Source organism: Aedes albopictus, chromosome 2 (assembly GCF_035046485.1).
Source record: "Aedes albopictus strain Foshan chromosome 2, AalbF5, whole genome shotgun sequence".
Taxonomy (NCBI): Eukaryota; Metazoa; Arthropoda; class Insecta; order Diptera; family Culicidae; genus Aedes; species Aedes albopictus.
The window spans coordinates 265589446-265610235 of record NC_085137.1 but is presented as its reverse complement, the minus strand read 5'-3'; the positions used below and the strand labels follow the sequence as shown (position 1 = coordinate 265610235).

Here is a 20790-nt window from a genome sequence, read left to right as displayed (position 1 = left end):
CGAGGATTGGTGAGATCCTCGAGTTGTCTATCGAGACGCCCTCTTCCGTCAGAAGATAGCCGAGGTAAGATACCTGTTTACGACAGAATCTACTCTTATCGAGCGATATGGTCAAGTTGGCTGCGGCAAGGCGTTCAGCAACTATCTTCAACAGACGGATATGGTCCTCAAACGTGTCAGTGGCTATGACTATATCGTCTAGGTAGACGAATACGTTTGGCTCTAGGTCAAACCCGATCACACGGTCCATTAAACGGCACATTGTAAAAGGCGCGTTAGTTAAGCCAAATGGACAGACTTTGAAACGGAATAACCCTTGTGGTGTCCTGAAGGCTGTGTAGTCTCTAGATTCCTCTTTCAGAGGAATCTGAAAGTACGCATCCTTTAGGTCCACCACTGAGAAGAATTTCGCTTTTCCAAGCCTATGGAAAATTGCTCCCATATTACGCATTGGATACGAATCCTTTTTTGTCCAAGCGTTGACTCCACGTGAATCCAGACAAACTCGTAGCTTACCATTCGACTTGCGAACTGGCACTAGAGCGCTGGCCCACTCGCTTGTACACTCCTCAATCGCGTCCATTTTCCGGTATCGTTCTAGTTCTGCTTCCATTTCAGCTTGAACCGTCGGTGAACACCTGTACAATGGCTGTCGCCTAGGCTTTGCTCCTTCTTTAAGGACTATTTCGTGCTGTATCAAAGTCGTCCTACCTAACCGCTGTTCTGAAGTGCATGGAAACGTTTCAACAGTCCTAACTAACTCCTTCCGTTGAGCCTCCGAAAGAACGTGTTCCGTCTCAATCGTAGCTGGCGTAGTCTTCGAAGCCTCTGGTAGCTCCAAAGCTGGAATGTCTAGGGTTTCATCAGGTTCAACCTTTTTGATTGGTAAGGTTTCAATGGGACACAATGAGAATTCAATCGTCTCTGTCGATTGACTCTCTACCGAAATTGTAGCAATCTGTTCAAACCCATTTTTGCTTTTAATCATTGGTTTGATTTCGAATTTTTCCCAAAAATTGCAACCCAGTATCAACTTCCTGGCGATTTGAGGAACAACTAAGGTTGATATAACTTTCGTTACACCTCGAAACACTACGGGTAGATTGACGTATCCTAGACATTCGTGAGCCGTTTTATCTGCTGTCACGATTCGGAATGGACTTTCATGCAGTTTGAGGCCGTGGTTTTGTGCAATATTCGCAATGTTTGTAACGCTCACACTTGCTCCAGAATCAAGTAACGCGTCATAAACTTTGTTGAAAATTTGGACGCTAACATGAGGACAACTTCCGGTCTGTACTTTAACTTCACAAACTTGAAGAAAAGGGTCTTTAAACGGTCTTATGCTGGGAACACTTTCTGCATTCGGAGTGGATTGGTTCCCCGTGTTACACTCCAAATTTAGTTTCCCGATCGTTGGGTTGCCGGCTGCGTATCTCGAACGTGGTTCGGACACGAGACCGTAGTTTTTCCTGGATTCCCACATGCATAACAAAAAATTCTCCTAGGTTCTTTGCAGTACCTCCAGAGATGGCCAGTTTTATTGCAATTCCAGCAAAGAGGAATGTTCTTGTCTTCAGGCGTTTCCCTATTAACCCTAGATTGCTGATTCATAAGGACTCTATTTTTAGTTTTATCAAACTTTCTACCGACTTCATTGACTTCCTCCGCCTCTGAGTCAGAAGAGTAGGATTTCTCTGATTCGGTAGTCGCCTCTATATTATGGATGGCATTGGCTGTTCTGACAGGAACTTCCCTTTGTCGAAAAGACGAATCATTGGCATCAATTCGATAAGCATAGTACTCAAGCATATATAGATCCCTAACGTTTATACAGGCTAGTTTGGATCTATAATGGGGACGCATGTTATCCCAAATGATCTCGAATAATCGGCCCTGATCGAGTGGGGTAGAGAGAAGTTTGTTTAAACGTTCAATCTCCATTTTAAAAGCTAGGAATGTTTCGTTACGCTGTTGCTTCCGTTCATATATTCTTTGCCGATTGCCCTGATCTTTGTTAGGATTGCCGTACATGTATCTAATTCGTTCTTCGAAGTCGTCCCAGTTCCTGAACTCATCTGAATAGCAAAGGTACCAATCGTACGCCTCACCTCTCAAAATGGTGTGGATACGCTGAAGTAATATATCTTTGCCGATCCGATCCATGTGAGCTAGTCTTTGAACTTTATGGAGAAAGTCTTCTAATGATCTTTGTCGAGAGTCACCATTGAACGTAAGATGCCATTTTTCCATCCGCCTGTCAGCATTTACAATATCCGTTTCACTTGCTGGACGTCTGGGAAAATGCGGGTAAGTATTATCGTCTTCCTCAAAAGGTTGGTAAGGTACATTATTACGGATATCAGATCTACTATTATGTGTCCGGCCTTGTCCAACACCTGACTCTACGTACATTCTATTACTTCCTCTACTTTGATTCAGATTTGCTTCTAGTTCATGAGCTCTATGTCTAAATTGGTTCCTATCCCCATCCTGGAAAAATCCATGACTTCCTCTGTTTCTTCTCTGATCAGATTCCCTCCTGTTCTCTTCCTCTGAGTTAACTGTGTTATAACTGCTCCTTCGTGACCTATCAGGCCTTTGCTCACTTCTCCAGTTTTGAACCTCGTTTCCTGCCGTTTCCCCGTTTCTATAATCCCTCCTTCTAAACTGTGCTAACCCGGAAGTATTCTCAGGTTGACCCTGGGACATATGCTCTTGGTGAACGAGATCATTTGATTGGAATCTATTACTAGGTCTACCTTGGCCTGGCAAATCACCAAGGTTGATTTGTGCATTGGCACGGAATTCCGCTAATTGTTTTTCCAACATCTGAATCTGTCTTCGTAATGCCTCGTTTTCATCTACTGTTGACTTATGCGGTGAAGAGCTAACTTTGTCTGTTATGGCTTTAGGAAAAGCACCTGTAGAAGTATTTCGCGATTCTCCCTGTTCTAAGTCTTCTGGATTATTTTGCAAACCATTACCCTCCGGTCTTTCTGTTTCATGCATATGATCTTGTAAAGAAATGCCACCTACAGCTCCAGCAACTTGCCCAACATTCAAAGACTCTTTGTAAAAAGGGTCCTTAGGAGCGAAACGTTTCAACATGGAACTGATCTCCTGACATAGTTCTTCCTTCAATTGTGACGATCGAGGATCATCCGCAACGCAACGCTCAACTCTCATCAGATAATGTTTCAGCCTTGATATACTTTTATCATCGAAACCTTTTTGTAATCTTTGGTTTAGAGTATCGAGTTTTCCAGTAATGTGGTCATATTCTTGATCCATCGTGTAACGAGACGTGTGAGTTCTGTTCTCTTTAACATCTTCGAAAAACAAGTTTCTTAGCAGACGATGTTTAGCACCTAAATCGTCTTTTATTTCCTCACGTCTACCTCTAATGGTAAGTTCGTAGTCTACTTCTTCATTCGTTAAATGGTCTGCTCGAGGGAATTTGGCAGCCATTTCCACAAAATGTTCCAAAAACAAATAAAAAACAAACTCAACAACCACCAAGGAATTATAAATACGAAAAAGCGGTTTTACTTATTTCTTTAAACAACTGTCTAACTAACGAACATAAACTTGCAATCAACCCAAATAATTTAGATAACACTCAACAAAATAGTACTTAATTTGAAACCTTGCAGTTGGGCGCCAATTTGTAGCCGGCACTAGGCGGCTCAGAAAAGTTTTACTAGGGCGTTCGGGTTGAAGGGAAACAAAGTGGCTTATGCGCCACCTCCGAAGAGGACCACCTGTCGAAATTTGATCTGACCCGTGGAAGAGGCAGGAGTGTGAAGTTTTTCTTTAAATAGTTTCGCGGTGTGTTTGTCCCAGGTAATTAAAACGTGAGAAGTGTCTTAGTGATCAGTGTTTAATAGCTAGATTTTCCCTCCCGATAGGTAGTGCTAAAAGCAATAAATTAGCCAGGTTGTGCGGTGCTGTGCGAGATTGAGACTAAAAAAAGGTAAGGAGAAAACTGAACGCTTCCCGAACAAAAGCTCATTCCCGTCGAATAGCCGTTCGACGGCTTTTTATTTGGCAGTTGATTTCCCGCACCACCAACCCTCCCGCTCGACACACCGCGCCCCATACGCCAATTCCACACTTCTGACCCCACGCGCCAGCTTCGAAGGTCCTAACTGCCGGCCGGAGTTAGAAGGGAGTTTGCGCCGTCACCATCGCACTCCACCAGAGCGATTTTCCCGCCAGGAAGCAGAATTCACTGCGCCGGCGGCCTGCATCACCAAGCGCCATTCATTTGTGGTCCCTTTGTTCATCCGCGTGGGCCAGCGTCGCTGAAGCGACGCGAAGGAAGGGGCGACGGTGCCGGTATAACCGGCAATGAAGAGACGGTAAAGCAGAAGTCCAACCGTAAGTAGACTGCCCATGTTTCTGCTATTTTTGGATGGATTGAGACAGTGAAGGAATGTGAGAGTGGGAAGCATTCGTGAGAGCTCGAGAGCGAAAATCTAAAATTAGATCGATAGGCCAAATAGAAATCCGCACAGTTAGGAGCAATAGAAGGGAGAGGAAAGTTGAGAGATGTGAAGTGGGTACCCGAATAGAAATGTAAGATCGTTGGAATAAATGTTATTTGAAAGTTTGTGTTTCCCTAAATGATGTGAGTAATTCTGTTAGTTAGAGCTTCCCGTAGTTAATGCACTGGTTCTAGGATCTTTTTCACGTTTCGTTCGTTTTGGTTGTAGTTTTCGTTGATTTGTTGTTCTCCAAGTCGGACTGCTTGGGATCCTCAGTCCTCCATTTTTGTCCTGAAGCGTGTAGAGAATTGGGGTCGAGACGGACTTGGCCTGTGATGATGATTGGCAGAGAAAACTTTCAGTATATACTAGTAGAAGTGTACATAAAACATTTATGCTGAGAAGCAGGATTTTTTCCAGTAGGGATGTTATGCCAAGAAGAAGAAGAAGAAGTAGAATATGACTATCAATCTCTTTGTGTATCACAAGAACAACAGATATGAAAATCCACGAAGGTTGCACCATGTGGCGCCGGGTTTTGGAGCGAAAACTATACGAAGTTCATTGTCGTTACCCAATTGACCACCTTCCGCAGTCCCTGTAACCCTTTCCGCATTGGCCAGACCTGCCCAGAACTCTTCAAAAATGGTCTTAAACAATATGTGCCTCATTTCAGTGAAGCGTGCAGAGAAGTAATGCAATAGAATGCATAAAGGGAATACATTTGTGGATTTTCAAGCACATAGCAATGATGAAAACTAAAATTTCGGATGTTCCGGATTCCCGGAACCGGTTGTCAATAATTAGTCAATATTAATGTCTATAATCAAAGTCCACGTGAATACCTTTCCAACGACCCTTGGACGGTCCTGATTACTTGTTTGGTTGCAAAGTTATAGCTTGCCAAAGTTAGGGTCTCAAAAGCGGCATTTTTCAGTTGAAGCAGGTTCCCGGTAGCCACAGTGGCCGAATCCGGATTTCTCCGGTGGTTTTGAAAACTAGACTTGTGCCCCTTTCATTTGAGCCAAAGAGATCCAAAATCGGTCAAGCCACTGATTTTTGCGAGCTGTCCAAAGTTTGGGGTCAAAAATGACCCCAGGGTCTTATTTGTAACTTTTTTTTAGGGACTAAGGAAGGTTAATCTATCGATAACCAATTTTCTATCAACCGTGTCATACGCTTTAGAGATATCGATTGACAGAAGCTCACAATGCTTTCCTTCTTTCAGTGGATCATCAATTAACCCTTCCAGTTCTGCTAAATATACATCAGTCCCTAGTCCTCCACGGAATGCAAATTGCTTAGGGTGTATACACTGTCTTTGCTCAAGACAATAAATACATTAGCCTTTTATTTACAAGCCTCTCTAGAACTTTTGCCATACAGCTTATCAAAGAAATCGGTCGAAATTCTTCTGGGTTTCCTTCTCTTCGATTTGCTTTAGGTATAGGCACAACAATTGCCTCCTTCCAAATCTCAGGAATTTTACCTGACTTCCACACAGCGTTGAAAGTAGTTAACAGGACGCATTTGCCTTCAAGTGGTAATTTTTTTAGAAGCGAATATCCTACTCCATCGGATCCAGTTCCCTTACTCGAGCATTTGGACAAAGCCCAATTAAGTTCGTCAAGCGTAAAATCAACACTGTCGTCAGTATCCAAATCAGTTTCATTATCTGAGAGTTCTTCATCATCTGAGCTACTTGAAGACGGTTCAGTTATTGTGAGATTCGATTGAGATGCAGTGATGTTCGAAACTGTTGAGTAGTGGTCAGCCAATACCTCAGCTATTTTGTTTGGATCATCAGTAACTATACCATTCGATTTAATGTGAAACTTTGGAATCTTATACCGACCTTGCAAGGCACCAACCTTGCGCCAGATATCTGATGCTGACGAATCAGATTTAAGACCTTCTACAAAGTTTTGCCAACTATCATCTTTTGCCTTCTGAAAACTATACGCGTAATGTTTCGTTCAATTCTGAATTCTTGTAAAGCGGAAGGGAGACGGGGGTCATCCTTTTCCACCTTTCGTAAACGGCGCAAAGCTTTCTCCTTTTTTTTAACTGCAACGGAAACGTCCTTGTTCCACCAAGGCACTTTTTTTCCTCCAATTTTACCAGATGTTCGTGGAATACATGTTAAAGCCACGTTAAATATCAATTCGGAAATTTGTTCCGCTGAATAGTTGATTTCAGGATCCAGAGCTGATGCTATTCTAGATTGATATTCCATCCAATCTGCATTTTTATATTTCCATCTTACAGATGTATATTGATCCTTTATCATGTTGCAGGTTTTGAGGATAATCGGATAATGATCACTTCCGTGTTGATCATCTAAAGTATACCATAAAACGTTGGAACATCGTTCTGAAGATATAGTCAAATCTACTGCAGATTGTGCCGCATTTGCCAAACTAAGAAAGGTTAGAGATCCATCATTCAATACATCAAGATCGAACTCGCCCATCATTGACACGGTTATACGCCCTCTTAAATCAGTGTTAGGACAACCCCAAATTTCGGAGTGAGCATTAAAGTCTCCCAAGATCATGAACGGCTTTGGAAGCTGACGTACTAATTTGAACATTTCATCCTTCAATCCATCATTTTGGTATGAAAGAGGAATATATAACGATACAAAAGTTCTTTTTGTCGGGACTTCAAGGGTTACAGCGATAGCTTGCAAAGTCGTTTGTAGCGGAATTTCAACAAAGGGTAGATCTTTTAGCACGGCTATAGCCACGCCACCCCACCCATTGTGCTGAGTGGGTGGTAGGCACAAAAGAGTGTAGGCTGATGAAAAGCTTGGGCAGTTGGCGGTGCATATTGTCTCCTGTACACACACAACATAAGGTTGATGTTTACTAACTACATAAGAAAGCTCAGCCTTTCTTGCACGATAACCTCTGACGTTCCATGACGGGCTTGGTGGTCTACCCCTTCTGATTCGTATGCAGAAGGTCATGGGTTCAATCCCTGGCCCGTCCCTTTTCATCCTACTTTGTATCTTTCTATCCACTTCCTCACTCTCTCTCTCTCTCTCTCTCTCTCTTCTCTACATATACAACTCATGTATATTCATATGTTCATAGCCATCGTAGAACCAGAAACGAATTGGAAAAAAGTCGTTTCCCTCCCTTCCAATTTCCACTCTCAGCACAGTGTATATAACGCCTACAAGTTATGCAACCAAAGCGTGCTGTGCCGCTTGACCTTATTTACCTCATTCACCACACAATATATCACCTTACGAACACTATAAATAACCCCCTATCCATGGATCGCATCATCGACCCAACGGTGACTTCCAGATCTCCCATCCTTTCCGTTTAACAAATACCCCAGTCCGTGCTGATTGTGGGGATGCAGAGGTGATCTCGGTCTTTAGTAGCAACAATCAGCACACTCTAACATTCCTTTCCCTTCCCAACTGACTATAAGGAAGTGGCCGGCGCCGTTATTGATCCAAAATGTATGAGCTGCTAGAATTGCACTTTGAGAATAAGTGGAGTGTCCCAGCCCTTATTCATTTGGATCTCAGTGCAATTGGTACCAGCTCAGATCAATCACGGAGTAGCAACCATTGACATGTATAGTCAGATTTGATCGTTTTTGATCGTTGATCGATAACCTCTGACGTTCCATTGAAGAGCCAGTATCGAGGAATGTAGTGGTGGAGTTATTCTATCTGTTAAGTTGTGTTGACTATTTTTCTGATTCGAAGAACTGTTGACTGAGGTGTTAGTTGATGCGTTGAAGATGTGGTTTTAAAGAAGATACGGGCAGATAGACTTGAGGCGAAGTTGGTTCAAGCATGATCAAGATCCATATCACGAGATGGTGATATGTCCGTCCGAGAGAATTCCAGGGTTTTACCGTTAGATAACGTTAGTGTATCAGTGTTAGTCAGATCCTTACAAATTTCCAGTAATTTCTTTGTTTTAGGGGCCGTTCGATTACCGTTAGGGGATGTAGGGTTTGAATTTGATTGCCGCCGTTTCGTTGTTTGTGTTCCTGTTTTGCTTCTGTTTCCGTGTGATTCAGCTTTTCGTGTTTGTGTTTGTGCTTCCTCGGTTTCGGATGGTAGATCCTGGGAGCTGCCGATTTGTGGGTGCGGTTTTGAGTGTAAAGATTTTTCTTTTTTCAGTTCTGCTACTTCGTTGATCAGCTTCTCGAGTAATCGCCGGAGATTAGCACTTTCTTGGTCCTTCAATTCTAGCATCTTCGTCAACTCAGATGATTTTGGTGATTCAAGTCTATCCTGGGCAGAAGATTCTCTCTGTCTCATTTCATACCGTTTACGTGCTTCGTGTATGTCATGATATTGAGGTGAAACTCAAAAACTGTTCTACCTGATTTTTTTTTTGAAGTACGGTTTCGAAATCAGCGCTAAATTGTGCTTCAAAAATTTTGGTCGTTTTATTTTGTAAACTAGTGTTATTGGCAGGTAATGTATATGTAATTACTAAAAAAGGGCTGATCTTCTTTCAAAATTTGGAATCATTTCCACAGTTTGCTAATTTGTTTTGTGCTTAGTATGTCTTAACCCTGTCTCTAATCTTATGTCTTAAGATGTTGGGGTCAATATGACTCAGACAGACACGCTGCGCTGGACGAACAATACGCCACCGTAGTGCGCCATTCCTAACATCCTAAGAGGGTTATGTTCGGAATTGTTGTCAAACAACCGTCCTTATTTCTTGTGTTGAGAAAATCGAAGGGGAACTTCGCTGTTCCCATAGTAACTCATAGGTACATTGAGCATTTCAGAAACGTGGTAAATCCGGGTATTTTTCACAAATCAACCCCACAGGCGAGTGATACAAGTAGTCCTTAACGAAATTAATTTAGCGCCTCATGTGATTTTTTTTTGTTTACATATGTTACATACGGTGTTTGGTAAAGTTAGGCTTGATATTTCGAAATATGTATTGCAGGTAAAAAAAACAACCCAAGTGATCAAATGGTCCTGTAAAAGGTTTGAGATAAGGGCCCATATAGCCGAGGCGGTAAACGCGCGGGTATTCAGCATGACCATGCTGAGGGTGGCGGGTTCGATTCCCGGTCGGTCCAGGATCTTTTCGTAAAGGAAATTTCCTTGACTTCCTTGGGCATAGAGTATCTTCGTGCCTGCCACACGATATACGCATGCAAAATGGTCATTGGCAGAGGAAGCTCTCAGTTAATAACTGTGGAAGTGCTCATAGAACACTAAGCTAAGAAGCAGGCTTTGTCCCAATGAGGACGTTACGCCAAGAAGAGAGAGAGAAAAGGTTTGAGATATCATAAAACCTCATACCTTTTATGTTGGTTTTGTGGTGATTATAAGAAGCTCTTCTAGCTTCGTTAGATTTAAGTATAATGCAGACAGCAGAAGAATTTTGATAAGCCTGTGACAATATTCTTAAAATTGACACGTTGTATGGACATATTCTTCTAGATGGTGTTACAGTCTAAATGAAACAATCAACGCTTATCATCTTTAGTGTTGTGCGCACTCATTGGCGAAGACAAAGGGGGGCAAGAGGGGGCACTTGACCCCCCTAACTATAAATTTCTATTTAAATACGCCAAAAAATGTTTCAGAAAAATTAACAAAATAAATTGAATTAATTTGGCGCCAGCAAATTTCACTAGATACGCCAAAAAATGTTTCAGAAAAATTAATAAAATAGATAGAATCACTTGGGCGTCTTAAAGTTGAACTAGATTTGCCAAAGTAGTTTTTTTCAACTTAAGGAAAATATTTGATTTTGGGTCGGCTGCATTGGCGAAGACAAAGGGGGGCAAGAGGGAGCACTTGACCCCCCTAACTATAAATTTCTATTTAAATACGCCAAAAAATGTTTCAGAAAAATTAACAAAATAAATTGAATTAATTTGGTGCCAGCAAATTTCACTAGATACGCCAAAAAATGTTTCAGAAAAATTAACAAAATAAGTTGAATTAATTTGGTGCCAGCAAATTTCACTAGATACGCCAAAAATTGTTTCAGAAAAATCACTTCACTTCACTGAACTGAACTGAAGTTATTTATTTATACAGGGTGTTAGGTTCCTGAGTGCAAACTTTTTAGAGGGTGATAGAGAACCATAAATGGAGAAAAAAATTGTTCTACGCATATGGTCAAATCTAAACCGTTACGTAGTTATTGATCTTCCCATGTTCATGACTCTTATTGCCTTAACTGGCAATAACTTGAAAATGGTCAAACTTATCGAAGTTTTTTTACCCTTATTCGAAAGATTATTGAATTTTCTAATAAATGGCATCTTTGAATCGATTGGTTTAGTTAAATAACTAAGTTTTCTAGAGCAAAATAGCTAAAAAATAGTGTATTTTTATTGTTTTTAGTCAATTATCTTTGAAACATGCGTAATAAATTAAAATTCTTTCTTTGGCAAAGTTGTGGCCCCTGTTACACTCTCTACAATTCGTTCTTTGACACAAACCTTCTATCTTTTATCGTTTTGTTGCAATTTTGATTTTAACATCGCATTTCAGATCATAAATTTGCAACTGTCATGGAAAGCACTTTTTTGCGCATTGTGCCGCACATTTAAATCAAAATTGCAAGAAAACGATAAGAGCTAGAAGTTTGGTGTCGAAGAACGAATTGTAGAGTGTAACAGGGGCCACAACTTTACCAAAGAAGGATTTTTAATTTATTACGCATGTTTCAAACATAATTGACAAAAACCAATAAAAATACACTATTTTTAGCTATTTTGCTCTAGAAAACTTAGTTATTTAACTAAACCAAACGATTCAAAGATGCCATTTGTTAGAAAATTTAATAATTTTTCGAATAAGGGTAAAAAAACTTCGATAAGTTTGACCATTTTCAAGTTATTTCCAGTTAAGGCAATAAGAGTCAAAAACATGGGAAGTTCAATAACTACGTAACGGCTGAGATTTGACCATATTCGTAGAACATTTTTTTTCTCCATTTATGGTCCTCTATCACCCTTTAAAAAGTTTGCACTCAGGAACCTAGCACCCTGTATATAGGGATTCTGACTTTCTTAGTACTTACTCAGGTAAGGAATGTTTCTCTAGCGATAGCATGATCGCATTTGCAATTTTGCATAGGGTAAGGGTAATAGAAGTTTCAGTTTTTGGCGTTGGTATTTGATTGAGAACACTATAACGGACGTTTTAGGTTGGAGTATAATTTCTTTTGAGTGAAACTTTGCCTACTATTTGGCGTTTTTTGATCAGGTTTTTGCTGCACTCTAGGTCATGCTGTATTTTAGTAGAAGCATTGTGCAATAAATAAAAACGATTTTTTGCTCAAAATCATAAAACCGATCATGCTACTGCATTTCTTTCTCTATTCAATGCACAGTTTATACCATTTCTCTTGAATAATAAGAGAAGAAAAATTACAGTTGTGAATTAGGAAACTTCTTTCGATTGGTACTTCGCCGATAGTTCAACATTAAAAACTAATTGCTGCCCGAAAGCATGTTACTTACATGTAACATTTTGCTATCGTAGAACAGGGTATTTTTGGTAAAGCGGGTAACGTTGATTGTGCGGGATTGTATTTTGGATTTTATAACAAGATTCTGCCAATCAGTTAGGCAAAAGGCACACGTAGGTCAAAATAATACATATGAAGAGCCATCTCAGGTGATTTTATTAATTGGAAGCAATTTTGTGAATTGGGACAGAAACCCCCATACGCCGATAAACGCGCAAAAGTATGCAATGCCCTTGGATTTTCATCTAGTTTAAACTGTTGTGATCAAAATTTGTTACAACAATCCAATCAATGTGAGTACAAATTTGTGATTTATTGATGCACTTAACGAAAAGTTTTTTAAATGAGGAAATTTTGCCTGTCCAGATAATTTCATTTTTCCCTGTATACTTATGTACGTTTGCGGAGTACTGAGTAAAACTCCGTGAACTGAGCTATCAAGATTCATTGTCTGAGAAATAATATAATATTTACAGTTCATAAACATTTGATCATCCTACGCATAGTAAGTTCGAATTGATTGGATTGTTGCAAAAAATTTTGATCATAACAGTTTAACCTTCCTTTTGCATCACGTTGGCAGCAGCTCGCTGATGTAGTGTATGGTTTGAGTCAAAAATGACCCTAATGTTAAAGGAGGTTTAAACTAGATGAAAATCCAAGAACATTGCATACTTTTAGGCGTTTATCGGTGTATGGGAGTTTCTCTCCCAATTCACAAAAATGATGATCATCTAGTTGTCAATCAGTGGTTCAAATTGGGGAGAAATCGGGCTATTTTACATGAAGCTTTAATGACTTAACCCGGGAGCGGTCGCGTCGTGTACTGAGTACACGCATCATGAAAAATGCACGCTTGAGGTACACAGCGTGAGCGTGACGTCGCTGCAGATAGTCAAAGACGTGACTGCTCGAGGGTTAACGAGCTTTCAAAAACGTTTGACTTAACCTAAAACTGTTTGTAGAAAAAAAAGTTATAGCGATTTAATTTATTTTATGAATTTTAAGTAAATTGGTGTATTTATTAGTGAATGTATATTAAACCCAAGTGACCACGGACCTGAAGCCGTAATGCATGAAAATTTACGGTATATGTAAAGCAATCGCTACTTTATATGAACACTTAAAGTTGATTTAAAGTGTAAAAAGGCAATAGGAAGCATTCAGTAAAGTACTAGATTGAAAGTAGTGAGCTGGATTTTTGTATGGTGAGATGCTAAATTCTCCGTTTCTGCAATTAACCCTCGAACGATCGCGCTGTTGTATTTTGTACAACACATTGAAAAAATCTCGCTTTTTGTACTCAGCATTAGCGTGGTGCTGACGCAGGTAGTCAACCGCGCGAGTTACGGAAGGTTAAATGGTGCAAACAGCGTGGGTTATATGATTCCTTGCCTAATTTGATGTTGTTTGAGTAAAACCTTGGATTAATGTGTTGTTGACTTGGCAAGAAATGGAAACACAGTGATCCAAAATTTTGCTCAATCATCATCACATTAGGCAATTAATCATAATACCCACGCTGTTAGCACCATTTCATTGCAGAAACGAAGAATTTATCATCTCGTAATACAAAAGTCCAGTTGACTACTTTCAATCTAGTACTCCACTATTTGCTTCCTATAGGACAGATCGGTGAAGTACTAGATTTGTAGTAATGAGCTGAATTTTAGTTTGGTGAGAAGGTCAATTCTCCGTTTCTGCAATGAAATGGTGCAAAAAGCGAGGGTATTATGATTCCTTGCCTAACTTGATGCGGTTTGAGCAAAACTTTGGGCAACTGTGTTGTTTTTTTTTTTCCATTTCTTGCAATATAAACAACATAGTAATCCAAAGTTTTACTCAAACAGCATCAAATTAGTCAAGAAATCATAATACTTACGCTTTTTGCACCATTTCTTTGCAGAAACGGAAAATTGACCTTCTCACCATACTAAAATTCAGCTCATTACTACAAATCTAGTACTACACCGAACGTGCCCATTATGCGAATTTATATGGCCTATAATTACCATCTTGCATTTAGAAACGATGTTGAAGTTTTTGCTAATTTTGTGTTATGTTAGAAAAATAATTCAATCGCTATTATTTTATTTTCGTGTTATCAATTTTAAGTTAAGTTAAGCGTCTTTCAAAGCTCATTATATAAGTCATAATCGCTAAAAATTTTATTGCATATGGTTCATTGAATCCGGAGATATAACAGTTTAAGGTAAATATATAACGAAACCACTACTCGAATTTTAAAGAGCACAAATCTGAGGAATTAAAAGACGGATTGCGCTGAAAAGTTGATCGATTGGTCACCACCAGCGGGTAAATTCAGAGTAGTGGCTTCGTTATATATTCACCTTAAAGTTGGCTATCCGCTAATTTTGCTTTTTACTAGAACCTTTTCAACCTCAGCTATCCCTATCTTTTTTAGATTTAGACCAAAGACAGGCAACTAGTTGATCAACTTACAGTGAAAATTTCAGAATGTTTGATGCACTTAACGAAAAGTTGACCGTATTTTTAGGTTGCGTCTAAAAATAACTTTCGCTTTGCTTTACCCCACGTCTCCATTAGACAGAAATGTCATGCCATTTTGCTGCCAGAAAGAGAAAACGTAACATAAATGATCAACATCGCTGATTTCCATGCAAACAGCGAGAGAACACTTCTGTCATGACATATCCGTTCGGATAATAGGCAAGACATTTTTGCCTAGTGGAGACGTCGGGTTAAGAACGACGCGCTGATCTTCATGTGCAATTGTCTGCTGGTATTTTTCTTGTAGGATTACACCTAGAATTTCTATCAGAAATTCCACTAGAGATTTCTGCAGAAAACCTTTCGCAGATTCTTTCAGGATTATGGATTCCTATGGATTCCTGTAGGAATTACTCTATGGATGCCTTCAGTTTTTTTTGAGGAAATCTCAGCATCCAGAATTGCTCCAGAGATTCCCTCAGGCATTTCTTCCAAAATTTCTCCACGAATTATTCTTCTACAAGTTCCTCGAGGGATTTCTCCAAAAGTTTCTCCAGGTATTCATTCAAAGACTGCTTCGTAAATTCATTTGAGGATTTATTCAGACCTTTCTTTAGGAAATCTTCAGAAGTTTTTACAGAGCTTTATTCCTTGGCATTGGTTCAAGAAATATTTCTTGGAGTACCTGCAGAAAGCTCTTCAGTTCTTCCAAAATTTTTTTGAGAGTTTCCTTCAAAACATTCTTTTCCTTCCGAAATTGTCATAGTGATTCCTTGAAGAATTCTACCAGGGCTTTTGTTTTCAGAAATTTCAGCAGGATTTTCACTCATCTAGAGAAATTGTACAAGAAATCCTTCGAAGCATTTCTCCTGAGGTGTCTCCACAAGTTCTTTAATTACTTCAGAAATTTCTCCAAGGATTCCTTCAGAAATCCATCGAAAGTGTCCTTTTCGGAAGAAACTCCTCCAGAAATTCCTTAAGAAATATCTTCAGAAATTTCTTCATAAACTCCACCAAGACTGTTTTTTTTTATATTTTTTTCCAGAATTCCTCCATAAGTTTCTCATGATTTTTTTAGGGATTTCTTCAAAGAAACAGGATCCTTCAGGGATTCCTTAAGAAATTCAAGAACTCCTCCAGTATTTTTTGTGAAATTTCTGAATGAACTGCTGAAAAAAATCTCTGGAGGAATCTTTGAAGGAATCACAGGAGATATTTCTGATGGAATTAGAAAACAATTTTAAAAAGAATCATTGTAGGGGTTTCTACAAGAATCCCTGAAGCAATTTCTCAAGAATTTGCTGGAGGAACACTTGGAGGAATTTCTTCAGGATTTTTTTAAAGGTATTTCAAGGAGAATTCTACGAAGAAAAATCCAAGGAACATCTTTTGCTGATAATCATAAAGAAATTCTTAAAACTGAAAGAGTCCCTGGAGATATTTCCGAAGAAATTCCTGAAGAAATTTCAGAAGAAATCCATGGACTAAATACTTAAAAAAGGTTCTCCAGTCTAATTCCCTGTAAAAGTCCCTGAAGGTATTTTTAAAGGAATTCCAGGAAAATTCCTGAAGGAATCTTAGGAGGAATGTCTGAAGAAATTTCTGAAGGAATAACAAGGAAAACTTCCTGGAAAAACGCTTGGTGGAACTCCAAGAAGAATTTATTGAGAAACTCTAGATGAGTTCTTGGAGAAATCCTTCAAAAGAGAACCAGGAGGATTTTTTTAATATTCCTGGAGAAATCCAAAAAAACTTATGAGAAATTTCCAATTCAATTTGTGTAGAAATGACTAGTAAAAAAATCTGGAAATTTTCTGAATCCGTGGAAAAAATTGTAGAGGTATCCTTGGAGGAAACGCTGGAGGAATTTCTGAGGAAATATTCAGAGGAATGCTACTGGAACACAAGAATCTCTGTATGAATTTCTGCAGGAACCCCTGGATCAATTCTCTGGAGTTAATAATGCAAGAATCTCTGCGGGAATTCTTGTTTGATTTTCTGGATGAACCCCTGAAGTAATTTCTGGAGACTTTACTGCGGGTGTTTCCAATGGAATCCTTGGGGAAATTCCCGAGGAAATCTCTGGAGGAGTTCGTGAAGAAATCCTGTATGAGTTCCTGTAGAAATCACCGGAATATTTTCTAAAAAAAATCGCTAGCTTACAGAATTTCTGAAACAATCTTTAAAAGAACGTCAGAATGCGAAGATGAACTAGCCTAGGGCTGGAAATCTCAATAAAGAAATTTGAAACTTATGGTTTCCCTGGACAAACTTCCGATTCCTTCAGAGGGATTTTCTAAAAGACACTCTAGAAGACTTTCTGAAGTAATCCCTGGCGAAGCTTCAGAAGGAATCCATGGAAAATTTCCTAAACGAATTCTTGGTTAAATTTCTGGAGAAATTTTTAAGGGCTTACAAGGTTTTCTAAAGAATCCCTGCAAGAATTTCTAAAGAAATCTTCGGCGGAGCTTTATTATGAGTCTTGGAAAAAAAAATAAAGGGAACGAAACAATCACAGGAGAGATTTTTGAAAGAATCCATTGAGCATTTCTTTCAGAAGCTTATGGGGCTCTGGAGGAATTTCTGTACAAGTCCTGGAGAATTTTATAAAGGAATCTATGCAAGATTTTTTGAACGGAGGATTTTTTAAGGCAATTCATGGAATGATTTGGAATGGAAGCCATTCTTTATAGAAGAGTTCTTTTTTTAGTTCTTTATTTCTGGATAAATCTTTAGGGAATTCCAGAGAAATACCTGAATGAATCTATGGATTTACTAAAAGCATCCCTGAAACAATTCTTTAAGAAATTCTCAGAGAAATGATTTCATGGAAAACTTTCTAAATGAATCACTAGAGGAATTTTTGTAGGAATCCGTGAATGGTTTTCTAAATAAATTATTCGAGAAATTTCTGGAGAGAGCTCTCGAAGAGTTTCTGAAAAAAATCCGATGAAGTTCATGGACGAATGTTTGAAACAATCCTGCAAGATTTTCTAAAATAAATCGTTAAGATTTTTTTTTGCAGTTTCTAATTGAATTTCCGAATGATTGCTTGATAGATTTCTTGGAAGAATTATTAAAGAAATCCCTTGAGGAATCCCTGAAGACGTTTGCGAAGGAATCCCTGAAAGAATTTACAAAGAAATATCTAGAAGAATTTCTAAAGACATCGGAGGAAAGATTTTTTAAATAAACCCAGGGAGTGGTTCCAATATCACAGAGTTTTTTTGTAAATATGAGTGCGCAAAAATAATCAATAATCAATTTGGCGGTTTTCTTATATTCAGGAGAAGCAATGTCTGAAATCATAGAGGATATTTTTTAACATATGGAGGCATTGTAATATTCACAGGCGCAGAATATTTCGAAAAATCATTTTATTAAATTTAAGAAAGCGGAATGAAATTTTCTTCATACTGGAAAAAAGATTTTACTTACAATATGAGAAGCAAAATATTTTGAAAAATTACACAGGTAACTTTTCCTAAATTTTATGAAGAAGCTCATAATTTCGAGAAAATTACGTGAACATTCTTACATACAGGAGGCTCCTCAGCTCTTCCAAAATCACAAAGGATTTTTTTCTTCCTCCAATGGGGGTGCAAAAAATATCAAAAGGGAAATTTTTCCATGTGGACGCAGAAATATAAATCAAATAGGCGATTTTCTTGCAGCAACAAGGGAAGAAAAATTCTTTAAAAAAAAGTATAAACGACTTTTCAACAATAAATAAGTAGGTAAGGTATAGTGATAATAATGATAATGATAAATGGAGAATTTTTTCCATAAAGGCTTTTTATGTTTTTAAGAGAACAAAAAATCTTAAAGTTTGAGTAAAATTATGTTTGGACGAAAACAGGATTGGTTATCATTTTACAAGAAGCGTATTCTCATTCTTGACTATTTTTTAATTTTCTGAAGAGCTGGTTACTCAGTGATTGACTTGGTGTAAACTTGATGACACGTGGTGCCACTGGTAATGCAAATCATATTTGTTTCTTATAAACTAAATTGTCAGTTGCATATTGATATATAAAATCTCCTGGATGCACTGATATGCAACATTATTGAATCAATATCAAAAAAATATTTTAGTGACGTGATCGAAAATAACATTAATTTGGAAAATTTCGAAACTTGGATATTAAATTAACAAATACCAGTCAAATAAAACGCATGGAAAGGAAACATCCTAGAAAAATATGGTATGTATGTATGTATGTAGCCACCATCCTAGCTTGAGTCTTGCTCTGCATGCAGTTCCACTTAACAGTAAAGATTAAACATCCTAGAAAAATATGGTATTGCAAAAAGTTTGCTGTCTGCGCAAAATAGTCTATAAAACTTTTGATCAACATTGTATCACACTGAGAATATTTTTTGGTCATGTAAAAAACAAGTCGGAATGTTAAACGTCTTAAGCGCCGCCATGATGCGATAGTATTTTAAAAAGCGCAATTTGTACCAACTTATGACCATGACCAACATTGTGCCACCGCCAAATTATGAACCGAATTCCATGATTTAATATATACATACGTCTCTTGCCGCCAAATCACTATAACACTGGATACGCCAAATAATCGCTGCCCCCCCATTATCAGGATCCTGGCTCCGCTACTGTGCGCACTCTCAAATTCATCAATGAATAGTATTTTTCCAATTGGTCATATTTATTTTCGTGTCGTTGTCTAACTGAATAGATTTCTAGGCTGTTTGAGCTTTATTTCTTTCATCTTCTTAGTGTTACATCTCAACTTGAAAAAGAGAATGCTGCTCAGCAAAATGTTTTAAATCTCCACAATTATCAGCTGGAACTTTTCTTTGTAAGTGACCTTTTCTGCATTTGTACAACGTTCGGAAAGTTTAAACAAATTACATTTAGGAAAGAACCTTAACCGATAGAAAATTAAATTAAACATCATGAATTACTCTTGCTTAACCCGCGCGGACCTTTCACCTCGCGAGTAACACAGTTGTCTTACGACACTACAGCTCTAAGGTACACCAATGTATCCTCTATTTTTTCACAATTCAATACCACCTTGCTACCAGCATCACTATTGCACACATACTGTCTGCCAGCAATCATTTACTTGATCTTGCTGGTGTTGATTGTGAGACCAATAATTCTTACTGTTTCCCTTTTGAAAGGTACGAATTAGAGATGGGAAAATGATTCAATTTTGAGAGTGAATCGCTGATTCACTCTCAAAAAGAGTCGACTCATTTGACAGATTCAGCAACTCTTTTCCGTAACTTGATATAAAATGTCATTTTTGATGTTAGCCGACTCTTTTTTCTATATGTCCAGTTTACGAAGAAATTAGCTCGCAAGGTATGGACGTCGACACAGCTGTCGACGCAATAAATACAGGATACACAGATTTTCGTTGCTTCCACTAAAGAGTCGAATCACTAGCACGAGTCGGCTATACAATATACGATTGAAAAATGATCGATTGGCAAAGATTGCGATGTTCTGTGTCTAAACATCACTAAAGTACGCAGTTAATCCAATTATTTTTGGCACGTGTTGTACTCGTAATGAACTTCAGCGAATAGTAACTCTTTTAAAAGGAAACGTGGTTCACTCATTCGGTTTCGCGAATCAGTTCTTTGAGTCGACTAGCGAGTGAGTTACCTATGTCTAGTACGAATGTTTCTTCCTCGGATAATTTTGCGATCTCCAGATCTAGGCCCCTGTACCTCCTTTAACGTAACCACGCTCATTTCAGCTGCCTGCAGTTCACGTGCGAAAAGATTTGCTCGTTCGGGTTCATTTGAAGTCTTGATGATGATGATGAGAGACGAGTGCACCGATGAACTGAATTCATCGCGGTCCGAGAATTTTGACACTAGAGCGGGGTCGCTTCCAATCAGAAGTGAAAGATTTCCAATCAGAATTGAACAATTCTGATTGGGAACGACCCCGCTGTAGTGTCAAAATTCTCGGACCGCGATGAATTCAGTTCATCGGTGCACTCGTCTATTGTGTGCTCACTATCAGCACAAGGATTACCTATGTCAGTAGAGTCATACATGGACAGAAAAGCGTTCAAATTGAAACCAAAATAACGTTTGTTGAATTGACACATATAAATTCTTTTGAAAATATGTGAATTCTTATAGTTTCAAACAGATACGCTAGTTTAAAATCCATGTGATATTCTGTTTGATTCAACAATCCAGTGTTTTATGGCGACTCTTGCGGAAATTAATATAGGGGAAATTGTGTATTTTCGGCAGTTTTGTTCTCTTCGTCATGGGGGGTTTTTTGAAAGCTATTGAACTCAGAGTTGGCCTCAAATCCTTCCCATCCAAGCTGAGTTACA

At 38.7% G+C, this 20790-nt stretch overlaps 1 protein-coding gene across 9 annotated transcripts in view; it reads left to right on the top strand.

Moving 5' to 3' along the window:
* The window catches only part of LOC109407097 (neuronal acetylcholine receptor subunit alpha-7), a 349591-nt gene that overhangs the window by 37395 nt on the left and 291406 nt on the right, over positions 1 to 20790 (top strand). The window lies entirely within an intron of this gene.